General features: G+C 39.0%; 1 protein-coding gene across 1 annotated transcript in view; it reads left to right on the top strand.

Moving 5' to 3' along the window:
* SEMA3C (semaphorin 3C) overlaps nucleotides 1-13,243 on the top strand; it is a 182,707-nt gene that overhangs the window by 79,985 nt on the left and 89,479 nt on the right. The gene's annotated exons all lie outside the window — the stretch shown is intronic.

The raw sequence follows: 13,243 nt of genomic DNA, 5'->3' as shown, positions 1-13,243 counted from the left end.
TTTCCCTACCCTGAACCATTGATGGAAATGGGATTTCAGCTGCAGATTTCAATGGAAGCAGTATCATACCCATGGAAAATTTCACATGAACTGCAATAACATATTAGCTTAAGGGCCACACTATGTATCCTAAACTCACTTACTAAAAGCAGATGATGAATGCCATTTAGAGAATGTGTTTCAATGATGGAGCATGTTCCCTTGCTGGTGTCTTCCCAACTTTCCTTATCAGTAGAGAAAGAGGAGAATCATGCCCATGATTGTACACAGGACCTGTATTTTCAGAGTTGTGTTTGGCTTCGTGTTTCTTTTCTGAATTCTGTGAATCACAATCTGGCTGTTAGTGCAGGAATCCCAATAGCAGTGGGTCATCATTTTTTTTGGATTAGGAACCCTAGCACTGCCTTGAATCTTCTATAACAACATTTAGCCTATTAGACATCTATGTGCTTCTTTTGTTTAGTTGAGTTTAAAGCTTTTCTTGGCTATTACTACTTCTACCTGAAAAGAATAATTTATCTTTCCCATTTCTCTTTTGACATGCTCCACATCTTATGGGATCTAAGAGCTCTTGAACATTAAGGGCTAATTTTATCTAAAAGTGATTGTGCAGGAATCACAAGACACTAAACTCCTAGAGTTTGATATTTAAACATGTAGCGTTTGTCTAAAACATTTTCATTTTTTATCTAATGACACAAAAGAAGTATAAAATTTTACTACCCTTTTTTTTTTTTTTGGCCAAATACTGGATGATACTGATACTGAATAAATATGGCAACTCTAGTTTAAACATGGAGTGACTGACTGCAGACCGTTTATTTATTTAAGTAGCTTCCCGTTCAGATTAAATCTAAACAGAAAAGCATAAAAGTTATCTCCTAAATCCAAGCCAGAGTTTTGGCTGAACTTTTTAAGTCTGAAGGCTCTGGACTTAAGACAAACAAGGAAAAAAATCCCTGTTTTTATGAGACATGCACTTGAAATAACTTCCTACAGCCATCCCTGTCATTTCCATTTCAAAAGGCCTTTTAGCTATTGCCTAACAGCCTTATAGCAGTCCAGCAAGTTGGGTAATTCACTAACATCTTCACTTTACTTATGAGGAAACTTAGTTTTATACATGGGTGTCTGGACTAGGTCTCTGGAGGCCACTTCCTGCAGTAGGTGCTATTACAGAGCCTTGCCACTGGGTGAAGGAGCCAATAGTAACTTGGTTGCATTGAGCAAACTGTTGCCTTGGGATAGAACTGACTACAGCTGCCAACAGGAACCCATATATCAGTGTAACCTACATCAATGTGTACCTACAAGGGGTAATTTTACCTTGGAACAGAATATTTTAGGGTTGCTCTCCCTATCTGCTCTCCTTTTGCATCAGTGTAAAGTTATACTATCATAAAGATGCCAGGTTTTCTGCACCTTAAGGAAGAGAGTTAATGGGATATGTCTACTAGTCTGTTGAGGCTCCCGCTGGGTCCTACTGTCACTGGCTCCTGTCTGCTTTCACACAGAACCCGGAGGTAATAAATATTAATTTATTAACATTTTTAGGGGCCTTGTGGGCTGGGGAGAATGGCCTGGTGGGCTGCATCTGGCCCACAGGCTGTATTTTGCCCACCCCTGACTTAAACCATTTTATGTGTAACTTCTGTCCCTAGCCCTGGTGATCACCTGAATGTGAAGATTGATAGTAGCTTTCAGTTGTGGAATGCACACCTAAAATGACCCATTTTGTCACTCTTCATTGGATAAATATGGAGTGAAATATAGTTATTCCATGTGTGTTTTAAAAGCAATCATGTTGCCCACAGAATGTATATCCCATCACCGAGGGCTCTGGTTGCAACACTTCCTACCATCTTTAAATAAATTTGAGGAACTACCAAATGACTGGGTCAGTAATGGAAACAACTATAAACAATAAAGTAAACTTTCCACAACTTCCAAACCCATTGTTACATAAAATAAAAAAATTACATGAGGAAGGCATAAATACTTTCCAATACGTTTGCATTTGACAGTTAGGTTTTCTAAACTTTCTATCATGGTGATAATGCAAGGTTATCTTAATAGTCCTGGGGCTGTCAATTAAGCCAAGTCATAAAATAGAAAGTGTTCATTAAATATGTAGTACATCTTTAAAGTTACTTCTAACTTCTGAAATTCAGTAAGAACTGAAGTAACAGAAACATTTTAGGCTCTGTCCACTGAAGCAAGTTGTGACATCAGAACTGTTTTAAAATTGTTTCCTTTACCATAGGCAAACTGATTAGCAGAAAACCTTGCATAGAAGTAACCACATTCCTATCCGTCTTATGGGAGTGGTTGCATTTTTTGTCTACCACAAAAATACATTAAAAAAAAAAAGCAGAAAAACAAAACAAACAAACAAAAAAGCACAGACCCAAACTTTGTTGATCTCCCAAACCATGCGTTCTTTGGCTTCAGAAAGTATCTCACACACCCACACACAGACAACAGCATACTTACTTGTAATGGCAAGGGCTAGGTGGCCTTCCTTTGGTTGCTAAGTCAAGCTGATCCAAAGTACCCAAATTAAAACTATAAAGGATAATTTAGCAGTACAAAGCAAGACAAAAGTATTGCACAGCAAGTGAAGATTGTCATATCCAGGTGAAATTGCCATCATTTAGACAGGTACTGTTATAAATCACTAGTGACTACTACTCATTTCAGAAGTGACCTCCTCTTCCTCCTGGCATCATGCCGAGGTACTGGGTCAATACAAATATGGGAAATATTACTTACCTATTGCCCACCAGCTTTGATTACAGATGATATATAAATTGAAGAGAAAATATTTACTTGGTCTTCTGATTCTCCAGCATCAGTAAAGATTGGCCCCTCCAATTTGGATTATGCAGGATCCAGCAAATGATATTAAAAAATTAAGGAAGCTAGTTATTTCTACTATTTTGGTCTCTGTGCTATTAATCTACCAGAAGGAAGACCCTGACATGCTAAATGGGACCTGCATTTCAGGGTGCTGCTGTCGTCTGCCATGGCCCTGAATTCGAGAAGGGAAGAAGAAGGTTTTAATATTGGCTTTCCATGGCTTCATTTCTTTTGCCCTCCAAAATACTAATATCCTTCTCCTGGACTTTCCATATAATATACAGCTATTGCTAAGTGATAAGCTGTTTGAGACCCTCCACTATTTTATTCCTCAGCAGGTTTAAACTTAAGTCTTCTCTTCCAGAGCTCTTCATAGCACTGCTCTACACCACTTACTCACAGTGGGCATGTCTACATGCACACTTTAATGCACATTAAACTGTCAAAAATGTGCTTTTTAGTTAATGCACATTAAAATAGGCTAATGCACATTAATCATCACTTAAACACCATGCTGTTTAATTAATATTCATTTATAGACAGGCTAATGCACATTTTCCTGGTACCTCACAATGGAGGTACTTGATTTAATGTGCATTAACTAAAGCATGTTAATGCAGGTGCAGATGCACCCGGTTACAGCCATTTCCATCTCCTTGCCCCACAGCCACCTGCAAATCACTGTTTGGACACATCTTCTACAAACATTTCCACATCTTTTTCAAGCTTTCCCTCCATGTGGGGAACCCTTATTGAAAAGAAACATTAAGTGCTGCCCTTCATATCCTAGGTATCTTTATTCAAATATTTTTTTTTACTCAGTCCTTACTCATCGAAACCTCCATTCCTTCAGTGAATGAATAGAAACCTACAGCCTTGGGATTTGATAGAAGATTAACTAATCCTTACTTGATTAAAAACATAAATGAATAGAATAGCAACTGTGGCCTGCAAACATGAGGTTTCTCTTTTGTTTATACAGTCAAGGGGTGAGAAAAGCCATTGTGTTTTAAGGAGATTTATGGGTAAAGTGACACAGCCAAAAGGACAGAAATGCAGCTGACGTTGGTAACTTCAATAAGAACAGGGATTAAACTGAAGCATGAACAGTAATACCAATCCTCACTGTACAGAGACTGGCTGAGTCTCCAGAGAGTTTACTTTTTGAGAAGGGAAATAATATAATGAAAGGGATTCTTCTGTCTCACCACAATAGAGTTGCTTCTGGTTTTATTACAGAGAGCCTAATGAAATATCTCAACACTTGAGTTGTGCTTTTGTCAATTAGTACTGCCAGTGTTTATTAGCACTGGCTGTGAATGTCGGGCACTGTGTTGAGGGGAGAAGAGGAAGAACAGGAAGAAATTTCTATGTCTGAAAAAATGTAAACTCAATAGTCTACACTTAAACCTTAAAGCATACTGTTATCCTTCTAACAGCTATAAATATTTTACAGTGTTTATCTACTTCTCATACCACACATACACCCTAGTATGGATTGAATGTTGGTGGTATAGTCATTACTAAAAAGAAAATGTATTAGTGTCTGAAATCTACAGTAAGGCAAGAGGAGGAGTGAGCAGGGTAGCAGCCCAGGGTGCTGCTTTGGAGGCGAGGGGGCACAAAAATAGATGCCACTACCTCTAGTCAGTGCTGGACCAGGGCTGTCTTGCCATGCCTCTATAATAAGCAATAGGGTTCTATTGTGAACTCTTTGTGACAGGGAGTGTGATTTTCTTTTATGTATGGCAGCACCTAATACATTACCTGTGGCAAGTTAAAGGGTGTTTTTGATGTTTAGGGCATTGGTTCTGGTAGTTGTACATAAGGGTTGTTCTTGAAGTTTCTTAAAAATAGATTAGTCAAACACTTGCCTGGAGTGATGATTTTAGATAGGGACGATGCTGGGTACCCATCCAGTGGGATGTTGGACTAGGTGACATCCTGAGGTTCCTTTCAGCCCTACTTTCCTAATTCCACAATGCTACCATAAAGTAGAGGACAGTTTAAAAGGTTGACTGTAGATTTGCTGAGAGTATCTCCCCCAAAGTTTTGTTAGAAATACCTAACACTGTTACATTCCAAAGCTTAAGATTTTCTTTTCAGGAGTATTTTTATGAGCCCTGGCAATAAGTTATCTCTGGCAAGGTCAGCTGAGCAAAATTATCCAGGAGTGTGGAGCCCAACTTTATCAGACCTTGGGAAACAATCCAACCCTTGTCTTCTATATGCTCAGTGAATGTTAACAAGAAGTTGTTCAGAGTCACAGCCAAACTCATATAGAAACTAGCAGCATTTTGGACTACAATAAGTTATATTCTACTTGATAATCCGAGATTAGTTTTAAGCAGAGGATATCTGTACCTCTAACACGGTGGTAGCTGCCTTTGGGAATGGCATGATTTCAATAACTGTGCTTTCTTGGACCTTCAGCTCAGTGAATTTCTATTACAGGGCTCTTGTGTTGGAAATAGCAAGGGTAGACACAGACTTAGCTGTATCTTAGCAGTTTGATGGAAGGATGTAAGCCAGGAGAGAAGGATAAGTGCAGCAGCAGCAGCAGTGTTTAAAAAGCCTTTTATTTGGCCAAATGAATAAACTGATATCAGCAATACTTAATATCCCTGCTGCTTTGCAGTATTCTCTCCTCTTTTCTTTGGGTGTGGAAATGTATTGCACTTTTACAGTAACTTCTCTTGGAGCATCAAACTAATACACACTCAGCCCCAAACTAGCTCATCACAGAAAACTACCTGCATAAATTCTTGCAATGTAACTTGAAGATTTGAACACACTAAACAAGGGGACAAAAGAGGGAGAATCCTGCAATGAGGACCCTCCTCTGAAAATGTCCTGTCCTTGTTCCCCTCACCTCCCTCATCCCATTGCACTGATGTTCAAATATGGAGATCATTTGGAAAAACACCCCAGTTTATATCAGTTGCCATGGCAGTATGTAGGGATATCTTTTGGGTCCTAAAACCCCAAGCTTTGTAGGTTTTTGTGTCTCCAAAATAAACTGAACAACATTCGGAACTGACAGGAAGGGAAGTTCATCCTTCAGATTCTGATCGAGTTCTCCGTGGTTAAACTGCTGTTAACGGCGATGTGGGATCATGACGTCAGAGAACAAATCTCATATGTCCTCATGTGACTCCCAGCATAACATAGAATACAGTCCTTCTACATTAACTGTAGTTTTTTGATCCATTTTCACATGGAGAAAATTGGCGTAATCTAGTTCTTTTATGTCATCTTTCTTTTAGTTTTGATCAACGTTTTGTTTTGTATGTACAAAAAAGGGCTCTATTGTCCGAAGTTTGCCTCATAGCTGTTTGCAACATGTTGGTATGTGAATGGACTTCAAGAGAGGAAGCACTGCCATTCTCCTCTTTAAGGAGTGATTGTTCATTTAATAGAAGGAGATGAGATATAGAAAGCAAGAGATCATAATGAACAGATACTCTGTTCCTAGACTGAGTTAAGTAATGTAGAATACGTCAGATTTCTCCCTGGGTGTGGCTTTTTTTCTTCTTCTTCCTACATCTCAAAAATAATGTCATATTTGGCAAGAAAAGAGCTTCTCATTCCTACATATGAAAAGAAAACATGCCTTGAACTCTGATTGAAAAGCCACTGTGTACATGCAGACTAGTGGCTGAGACTGCTTTGGCTTTCAAAGCCCCAGGAGATGTGGTAAGGACACTCTATGTCTCTTTTGAAAATAATGAAAGGGGACTCTATTACTATGTACAGACATACTCCAATGTATACCACTTGAATTTCTTCCAGAGCAGCATAATGCTACAGGGTTATTGACCTTGTACACCAGACAGTGAGAAGGAACGGGGGACAAATCGACAAGAATTCCTTATATGAAATGACTAATGAGTTAAATTGACATAATCTGAAACCAAATGAATATGTCTTCACCTCATCGTTTTTCTTTTTGGGGGGGGCAATGCTTAAAAAACAAACAAACTGGGATAATGTTAAGTAGAGAGTGGGAAAGTATTTCTTGAATAATGGGTTCTCAGAGCATACCTGGTTTGGTGATATGTTTGATCTAAAGCAGAGGCAGCTGACTTTTTTGGCAATCCTGTCACAAATTAGCCTTGCATCGTCCCTGAGTCCCACTATAATCTCCTTCCCCTGCCTGAGCTGCTGCTCTGCTTTCTGCTCCCAGCCTGGTCTGTTCTGTGCGGCCTGTCCCTCCTTAATCTGCCATGTGATGACACAGAGGTTGTCCATGCCACTTTCGGCATGCCAGTAAATATGCAGGTTGACCCACTTTTTTCTAAGGTATACAAATCATGTGATCTTCTGGGACAAAGTGTATGATTGTTTTCTCCGTTAAGATTAAAACCACTCTCAGAAATCAGCATGAAAATAAGAACCACGCTTCTCACACCTTTTTTTTTGTATTTGGGTAAATCCACAGATGTTGGTGGGGGATTCCTCCTGATTAACCTAAAAGAATGATTGGACAATGATGGTTAGAAATGGGTGAGCTCTAGCTAGGCTGCTTGCCTGGAAGATGTGGGTGGTCCAGCATAATTCGGAAGAAGGAATCTTAAAGCTGGAATCTTTGGCAGGACACGGGATACTTGTGTTCCTGCAATTAGGGAGGGGCTGACATATTTCGCCCTTTGTCTCAGAGCAGTCCCAGGGCCTGTACACTGAATTTTTGCAGCATGATCTCACCATAATGATATCTCTGTATATCAAGCATTTATGTTAGGCATTTTAATAATGTCCATTCTTCACACTGTAGAGCTGAAGTAAAATGCACTTAACCTTTGTGGGTAGTTTGAAGTGAAAGATGTGTCACCAAAGCACTCCATTATACATTACTAGGAAAAGGTACTTGCTTCTTTCCATACCTTGCAATGCTTGCTCTTCTTGAAAGACTGACAGTAGTCCAGATCTGTGACACACCCCTGATTCTGTATCTTTTAAAACAGTAAACCAAAGGCAAGCAGGGTCTTGGTAGATTTAAAAATGATGACAGTTGACCAACAACCTGTCTGTACCAGAGATGATTCCTTATTCCATTTATACATGTGCACAGCCATCCCACACTGATTTGGTGATGTTTTGAATCCATTGTGCACTCATGTAGCCTAAGTAAAAAGGATTGTTCATAGCAGTGAATCAATATTCAGTGAAAGAGGTAGTGTTTATATATCCATTTAATTTACCTTTATGCCATTTACCCTTTATGCCAAACATATTTTCCTTCAAGCAAATTTATAGATATACCTTTAATCCTGTGGCAAAGGTAGTAACTCTCTCACCCTACACTGACAGTAAACTCTTTTATTCAGCTGACCATATTAATAAGTTAACTTACAATTTCTTGACCACTGGTAAATCTACAGATGTGTTATCTCTCCTCTCTTTTTGAACAGGGTTAAGTAAGACCTTTCTCAAGGGATTCGCAAACTGACTGGACTGCTTATTCTGTGATTTTTGAATTCTTACAAATCTATTACACTGCTGCTGAAAATCAATATTTCATTCTAACTGTAAAAAATAAATAGATAATCTAGGAAAACCTTGATTTGTAGAGGTTTCTAGCTGAGCCTTCCTAAGTCTATATTATACTGACAAAGAGATGTTGACCTTTCTCTGGCATAGAAAAAAGAAAAAGACAAAAAATCCATCCAGAATGATATAGTCAAACATTATTTGTTCTGTTCTGTCTTTGCAAAGAGATACAAATTAAATTTCTATTTAGAATGTATCTAGCCACTGATAAAAAAAATATAATCATACTTGATATAATCAGTAATATAAATTGTATATTCTCCCATAAATGCAATATGTAGTATGAACTATAAAAATAATGGATTGATGATTTTGCTCATGTCTTTCTATTAAAAAATGTGGAAGAAGGTCAAGGAAACAATAGGAAAATGTATTGATTTTTCTTCTCTTCTGAAGCCTGTTATCTTACAATTCCATTCAGTCTCATCAATTAGATCATTTTGTCACCTGCTACTTGCTGCAAACCACAAAGGGAGGAAGATATAAAAATACAGGTTTCTTTGTGGGATCAAAATTGTTTGCAGATTTCATAGAAATGCTACTTGGAGTAACATTTCAGATCCTACTTATACTTCTAAAATATATGATAAGTCAATACAGTGAAATTTAAGAAACTAATATAGATATAGATGAAGATATTTCAAGACTATATTTTTCATCTATATTTCCATTCACCCACTAAGTTGAATGGAAGCATTACTAGTCTATTTTGTGTGTGGAGACATCACACTAATAAAATAGACATGTCAAGAAAAAAGATCAAGTTGTTCTCACCAGCTTCCTAGAAGACTAGTGTTCGCACCATAAAAATTACTTTTGATACTTACTGGCATTTTCATTGGCACAGAACAAGGGTTAAATGAGGTATACATTTTACAGGCTCTTCCTTCATCTGGGGGTTATTCAGAAAATGTTGCCAAACCTGCAGTTTTTTACTACAGGTGGTAAAATTTTGGGACTTATGGCCAATGGAGAGTTATAACCTATAAGGGCTGAGTTGACTTAAGTTTGTACTGCTGCTTGCCAAGTCTTGAGAACCTGGCGGAGCACACACTGATTTTGACTGAAAGAGTAGCCTGTTTGGATGACAAAATTAGCCCTCTGGGGTAGGGACAGAAATTACACATAATTGATCAGAAACCAGTTCAAATCTGTAACACAACAGAAGTTCAGTGCATAGGAACAGCTTTCAAAATGGCCAAAACCAGTGTAAGACAAGCGTGGATGGATGTAGTAGCCGAGTTAACTGATTTAGGTTCAATCAGTTTATTGAACTTCTGTCCCAAATCCCCTCCAGATTCAAGTTGGCACTCAGTTCCCAAGTATCTCAGGAAGCTTTGCACCTCCCCTGCAAACTTCCCTTAGCAGAGTGGTTGGGCTAGCTTTGGCCCAAGTTGTCTGCATCATCCAAGCAGGGAGGTGTGCTCTAGTGCCAGCTGGCTTCTGGCCTGGGCCTCTTCAGACATGTGACTGCATTACCAGAATAAAAAATAAATGTCTGTTCACTTGCTTATCAGTTCAATCTGCATAGTTTCAACTAAGCTGTGAAGAGTGAATCGATTCAGCCTCAGGCTTTTTGACTGTCTATACTGAGTTAGCATTTCTGTCCTACACTGTGGCCATGGATAGGAAATGTCATAGTTTTCATTTTATTCCATCCATCCCATAATATCATTCAAAGACAAACAGACATACCAGGTTTAACATGTCTTTGGTTTTTCCATAACAAACCTGCTGCGACTTAACTCTTATCATGGTGGGAGGGGTCGAAGAGGGGTCAGAGAGAGAAGGAAGAGTGGGACAGAAGAGGAAGTCACTAATTCACTCCTGTGCCTTACTTCAAAAGGGTCCCATATTAACAGCTTCACAGGGATGCTAAGATGACCTCAAAACTCTCCTGAACCTATATTAGGGCAGACCTCTCCTGATAGAGCCTTAAAGAGAACCTGTTTCCACCCTGCCATGGAAGGGAATGTGTCTGCCTGTCTGTGGATAGATAGATCGCCTAGGATTAATTGAATTGTTAGAATCCAAAGTGCTCTATTTCTTCTCAGATAGGTACCTTTTCAAGTCAATTAATTCTGAATATATATATAGATATATCTGAATATATATATAGATAGGTATATCTATATATATATTCAGTACATATCCTGAAATACAAAATGCCAAAATGCATATACCTATCCCTCATGTTCATTTACTATCCTTTATTTTGTGTATTTTTAATAGAGGGTTTACTTTGGAAAGAGTCATTTAGGAGATACCTGCAGTGCAATTTAGAAGTCATACAGTATTTAAACAGACAGAAGGCAGGGTAGAGGTGCACCTTATGGCTAACAGAAGCAGAGATGTATAGGTTTCACAGCTCACTTCATCAGATGCTAATATTTAAATAGGAGAACTCCTTTAACATTTGAAGTCTATAAAAGATCAGAGGAATGGCATATGTTTTTTGAAAGAGAGTTCCATGAAGCTTTTGGGTTTTGTTAAAAAAAGACAGAATAATCTGCCCTTTAAAATTAGGTTTCTATATGCCTGAATCAAATTAGCATTGACTTAATCACTAGGAAAGCCAAGACCAAATTCACTGACCTATTTAGCAGAGAGAGCAAAGGTTGCTCTTATATGTCTATGGCCAGCAGTTGTTTTCATACAAAATACATTATCAATTTTATTTTGATTGCCATAAGAATATCAAATGCAATGTGCTAAGAAGATTAATTTGCTGGAAGCCCTACATGGAGTTTACCGCTTCATGGTAATTGGTTGAGTTACAGAAACAATCAGTAGGATTTATCTTGAAGGTCAGTAAGCTTATTGATCTGATAATTTCAGAAAAAGATCCTATACACCTAAAATGCTTTTTATTAATGAAAATCTAGGGAGATGGAAAGGGGAAGTTGGAGAAAGTTGAGTATATTTCCATCCCCAGTGTTTCATGGCAATGATTTCCAAATTGTAGTACTTCATTAAATCAGATTTTGTTGGGTGGTTCTGTGATAAAACGTGTTATGTCAAAAGAAGGCTTGTTTGCAGATTTGGGGGATATCCCCTACCTGACATGGGCTGAGGCCCATGTTCTTGCGTTCAGTCCAGAAAAAATGTAAATAAAAATTTGTGTGGGTTTATATTTTCTGAGTTCTACTACAAGAAGGACTTCCATTTTTCACTTGTTTAATCTGACTTCCTTATGGCATGATATTTTATAGTAATCCTCAGTTTTTCAGCTCTAGTTTAGCCAGGTTAATATAGCAAGTGTGTGATTGGTAAGATGACTGAATTTCACCTTATTGCAGCTAAGTAATTTAATAAGATGATTAAGGTTACAGAAAAGCTTAATGAGAGCATAACTTCCATAATCTTTACTTTCAGTATACCCTAAGAAATTTCAAAGGAGCCTAAGGCAGCTGATTTTAATGGGATTTGGTATCTAATTGCCTTAGTTACTAGGGGTGTGCAAAATGGGCTGTATTTGATTAGGATTCAGCCCAAATCGGGGACAGTGATTTAATTAGTTGATTTGGATCACTGTCCCAATTCGATTCGGCTGAATCCAAATCTGAAGATTCAGTGCTGATACCGAGAATCAGTGATCCAGCCATAGAGGCAGCTTTAAATATTTTTTCTACATACCTTGAGGTACCAGGCACAGCTTGTAGATGCTGCGATGCTGGGGCAGATAGAGTGTCCCACAGGAGTGTGGGGGCCCCCACCGCATGCTCAGTGGCAAACCCAGAAGTGGACTTAAAGTACTTCTGGTCCACTTCCAGGTCCACCGCCGAGCACGTGCGCACCCTAGGCTCCCCCCCTCTTTCCCCGCATCCCCTTGGCTCGATGATCAGCCACAGGGGAACCCTGGGTGCCTCCCCAGACTCAGGATGCACCAATTGCTGAGACGGGGGAGTGTTAGGGGGGTTCCCCATGCACTCCCCAGTGGTCCCAAAAGTGGACCAGAAGTGCTTCTGGTTCATTCCCAGGTCTGTCACCAAGTGTGCTGAGGACTACAAAAAACTTTCTACAGCATCCATCCTACATAAAAAGAAGAAATGGAACAAATTACTCCAAGAACAAGCTCCCCAGCCACAACACCTTATAACATTCTAACCTCAGATCTGATAAAACTGAAAGCAGCAACCAACCCACAAATATCATCAATCTCTCCGCACACACAGGCTTACCAAAACTGAAAAATCTGTCCTTTCTAATCTGTCCTTCCTTTCTAAAGGCCTAAATTTCTGTCCAGAAAAATACCCTAATAAAATACTTCAATGTGGAGAACTAGAAGATTTCTTCCGACGCCTGCGCCTCAAAGAATATTTCCACGACCAAACTGAACCCACTCCCAACAACAACTCATCCTCTGACGACATTCAGGAAAGGATCAATGCCAAAAAGCGCCCCCCAAAAAAATCAGATTGGACACCTCACAGTGGACAAAACCCTAACCTTGACCGCTACATTGACTGCTTCAGGGAAAGAATGAACAATGAAATAATCAGCAACACACGCCACCACAACAACCTCTCTCCACCAAAGAAAAAGGCCATAGAATCTCTAACATGTAACCACCAAATAGTAATAAAACCAGCAGATAAAGGAGGAGCCATACCATAGTCATCCTAAACCATGAGGATTACATAAAGGAAGCCAACAGACAGCTCTCTGGCACCACCTACTACAAAGAACTACAAGAAGATCCTACTCCCCTTTTCTCCAAAAAACTCAACAATACCATCAAATCATTTCCACCAAGATTACAAGAAAAACTACAGACTTTGATCCCCCCGCTACCTAACCCAGGGACTTTTTACATGCTCCCTAAAATCCACAA

Source organism: Alligator sinensis, unplaced genomic scaffold (genome assembly GCF_000455745.1).
Source record: "Alligator sinensis unplaced genomic scaffold, ASM45574v1 scaffold481_1, whole genome shotgun sequence".
In the NCBI taxonomy this organism is placed as follows: Eukaryota; Metazoa; Chordata; order Crocodylia; family Alligatoridae; genus Alligator; species Alligator sinensis.
The sequence above is the reverse complement of the archived record's forward strand: the minus strand, read 5'-3'. Positions and strand labels throughout refer to the sequence as shown.